Consider the following 4,414-nt stretch of genomic DNA (forward strand, 5'->3'; position numbering starts at 1 on the left):
AAACCAGAAAGGCCACGTAGCAGGCCGGCCTCGCCAGCAAGGGTTCCACGCCAGGGCCTGCACAGCCAACTGACTGAGCTGTCAGAGGACCAATGAGCAGCGCAGTTGGGGGATACCAGCTCCCACCAGGGCCCGGGGACAGTGGGTGCAGAGCCAGGTCCAGGATGGTGGGCCGTGCGTCCCGGATGCTGCCCCGGCCTGGTGCCTGGGGTGCTGCCGGCAGTTCAGCACGTGGGGTGCCGCGTGGGATTCCTGTGCTGGGCTCCTTCATGGTGTGGACATGGTGCTGTGAGGCCACAGGACTTACAGGAAACAGGGGCCGAGCACGTGGGGAGGTGGGGGGGATCCTCTCCTCCTCAGGGCTGGACTTGTGCTGTGGGGGCCTAACAGCGAGGCCTGGCAGGCGGCCCGCTGCCCACACGGTGTGGCCAGTCCCCCAGGCCGCACTGTGCCCAGGCTGGATGGTGCGTCCCTGTCAGAGGGCTTCACTCATGGGGCATCTCCTGCCAGGCAGAGCAGGGGGGTCTGCTCAGAGCCCCTCCCCTCTGCCGAGTCCTCACCTCCCGCCCTGCGACTCCCCGCATGGCCCTCCACAGAGGCCCTCGGTCACCGTGCTGCTGTCCTTCCTGAGTGAACCCTGTGGCTGTGGGACCCTGACCCTGGGCTGAGGGAGGCTGGACACGCCTGCTGGGCCCCTCGCAGAGGGTCCCATGGGCACAGCCCTGGACCCAACTGGCTGGAGGAGCCAGCAGGAGGCAGGTCCACACATGGCCTCCCTGAGCCCCCGCAGCCGGGCCGGATGTTTCCTCAGAACAGAAGGAGGGCGGAGGGGGGTGGGGGGAAAAAGGATTTTTTTTAAGGAGGAAGAAGGCACCGCCCTGGGGCTGGGGTTAGGAGGTCCACATGGTGGAGGGGGCGCTGTTGCTCCACGGAAGGGATCGGGGAGGGAGGAGAGGGGAGAAAGGGGGAGGAGAGGAGGGTGGAAGGGGAGGGGCGAGGCCCTGGCTGCCCCAGAGTCTCCTTTCTCGGCTTCCTCTGGGACAGAGCCAGAGGCGTCTCGGTGGGGACGTCTTTCCTTCCAGTCTCCACCCACTGTCATGGTTTTTAGCCCCAATGACAGAGGCTGGTGGATAACCCCCTTTCCCCCGCATGCACTTTTCGAGGCACAGAGAGTCACAGGGACTAGAGAACAGGGCAGCGGGCAGGAGCTGGTCCGCGGGGCTCCCGGGGTCTCCCATCCCGGAGACCCAGGTCCCAGCATGGCGAGCGCCCATCCTTGCCCACCCGCCTTGAGCATGGCCCAGGGGTGAATGGGGGCTGCCCAGTCTCCAAGGTGCTGTCTGCTCTTGGGCACCCTCGGGGTTACACGCACACACACACACACGTGCACACGCTGTAGGCCGTCGGAGGAAAGCCCTGCCCTGGGCCCTGGTGCCCTCTGACTTCTGCCCCTTGCCTGCACGCCCCCCAGGACAGGTGACCCATCTTTCCCTGAAACAGCTGCCAGCGTGGGAGCCAAGGCCCCAGAGGTGAGCTGGGGCTTTCTCCCTGTCACTGCCCCCACCCTTCCCACAGGTCCTTGGGACAACCCAGTCCCCAAAGCCCCCTGGACACCCCCAGCTCACCCCCTCCTCCCGCCTCCAGGCCCTAACTCCTCTCACCTGCCTGGCCAGGCCCTGCCGGCATCACCTGGCCACACTGCCAGGCGGCTCTGGAGGGTCCTTTCAAACCTGCAGGAGCCCTGCTGTGCCCCAGAGACCCCTGCGGCCCCTCCCAGCCCCAGACCCTGCAGGACCTCAGGCCTGTCTCAACACCAGCTCCTTCCTTGCTCATGGGGGGCCTTTCTCAGATGTGCCACGCAGGGGCCCCAGGCATTGCCCTACGGCCCCTCCCTTTCTGCAGGCGCAGACCCGGCCTGGCCCCGTGGTGCTGAGGGTGGGTAGCTTGGGGTAAAGATCTGCTCCCCAGGGCTGGTTCTGGGACCTCAGATGAAGGACCCTTGGGCCCAGACACCCCTCATGGAGGGGTCAGCAAGGCCCTGGCAGCACGGCTGCTGGGGGAACCCGAGAAACAGGCCATACTTTGCTACCCAGTCTCCCTCTTTCTCCCAAAGTAGAGGCGTGAACATAGAGCCCTGACCCCAGACCTCCCCCGACCCTCTGACCCATGGCCCCTTCGGGCAGCTGTCTGCTCTGGGTTCATCCTGCACCAGAACCGGCTGGCACCCCGCAGGAGCAGGAATGGATTTTCCAGGTGAATACTGACCATCGACTGGCCTTGATTTTGGGGGGTATACAGAGATGTCGAGACTGTGCAGGGGGCAACCCCGCCTCTCTGGGGCCCTGCAGGGCTGCTTGGGGGAGAAGGATCTGGAGCCGGGGGCGTGAAAGACAGCCCTCTCAACCCAGCATAGAGGCAGCCCCAGCCCAGCACACATCTTCCGGGGGTCCAGGATGGTTTCTATTTTCTTTTTTCTATTTTCTGAATTTTTCATATTTTTTATAGCACATCTGTATCACTTTTATCATTAGAAAAGACTTTGGGGGAAGGTGTGTAAACAAGTGTGTAAACAGATGTAAAGATGTTTATAGGAGGGACCGGCCCGGTGGTGCAGCAGTTAAGTTCACACATTCCGCTTCTCAGAGGCCCAGGGTTCGCCGGTTTGGATCCCGGGGGCAGACATGGCACCACTTGTCAAGCCATGCTGTGGTAGGCATCCCATATATAAAGTAGAGGAAGATGGGCATGGATGTTAGCTCAGGGCCAGTCTTTCTCAGCAAAAAGAGGAGGATTGGCAGTAGTTAGCTCACGGCTGATCTTCCTCAAAAAAAAAAAAAAAAAAGATGTTTACAGGAGAAAGACAATAAGAGATTCATAGAAGCACCAGCTCTGATCACCTCTGGGGAGTGAAACCGGGTGACGTTTTTCTATTTTTATAAACTTGCTATGATGAGCCTGTACCTTGTTTATACGAGGAAAAATATAAACCTTCACAGACATCAACCCTGGGTTCTCGTCCGGTGGAGGGCACCTCTGGGCCCATCTGGGACTCAGATTGGGACTCAGGGCCAGCCCCACTTTGCAGATGTGCTTTTGGAGCAGGGGCTGATCCCCCATCATGCCCATGCCCTCAGTGTGGACTGTCACATGTTGGGGACCCACTGACCAGAGTGCACAGTGTCCTGCAAACCAAGACATAAAAACAACCTCTACGGTTCTGTCCATTTTACAGATGATGTGTCAGGTACTGCCCGCTGCATAGCAAGTCACTCTACTCCACGGCCTGGCGCAGCCCATGCCGAGGTCTCAGGCTTCCGAGGGTCAGGAATCCGTGCACGGCCCCTCAGCCCCTGCTTCAGGAACCTCGCCGTTACTGGTGCTCAGGGTTTTCCCTGTTTCCTGTCCCAAACCTGTGAGAACATTATACCTGCCGCTCTTTGCAGACAAACCAGCTCCTGCTCCCAGAGGCCAGTAGGCAGGCGACAGCCTCCATGAGCCTTGAACCCCCCGTGTCTGGATTGCAAGCCCATGAGCTGACCCCATAGCACCGAACCCCGGAGCTCGGAGAGCCGTGCCCACGGCACCTTCCAGTTGAAATCAGGGGCAGGTAAAACTCCACAGACAGTTTACAAAATTTCCGTGAAGCCGACCTGGGGAAAATACTGGAGGAAACCCTGGAACAGTTGCTGAGAAGTACGATTTCTGAAGGTTTTCTCAAAAGTTTCTCCATTATGGTCAGACAACTTTTCTGTTTTAAACTATAAACATCTAGGCTGATGTTAGACAAATGTCAACAGCTCCACCTCTGGGAAAGGTCTTCTGGAACTTTCTCTGGGGCAGAGGCCAGTCAGCCACATCTGGAACCCACCCCACAGGGCCCTGTGGGGTCCCCACACCTATCTTGGGTCGGGGCCACGCTCCCCTGTCCCACTGTCCATGTCTATAAAACGTACGTCACAAATAGACAAGGGTAGGAGTTGTGCTGACTTTGTTTTCCCGCAGGAAAAATGAAATAACTTTTCCAGATGCGTATGTGACTGAGCTGTGCCGAAATATTTACATGAAAAATAACTCGGAAATCCGAGCAAGCGACGTATCTGAAACGTTTGCACAGAGCAGTCAGTGTGGCCACAGGGGGACACGGCCAATCCATCCACACGAAGATGTCCGGATTGGGACCCACCAAAGGTTCCTGGGACGTTGGTTTGGGGCCGCACGTTCTTGCTCCGACGTCCTGAACTCGCCTGCAGCTTTGTTCTGTTTCACCTGAGAGCCACGATACTCTGTCGGTGACAAACGTCCCCAGACCTGTAGGCCGAGTCCCCAGGCCCAGAGCTGCTCCAGAGAGAGTGACTCAGCCTCAGGAGGGACCCCCGCCCTCGCCCTCGCCCCGCCTGGCTCCTCCCCCCGCTCC

This window comes from Equus caballus, chromosome 26 (assembly GCF_041296265.1).
Source record: "Equus caballus isolate H_3958 breed thoroughbred chromosome 26, TB-T2T, whole genome shotgun sequence".
Classification (NCBI taxonomy): domain Eukaryota; kingdom Metazoa; phylum Chordata; class Mammalia; order Perissodactyla; family Equidae; genus Equus; species Equus caballus.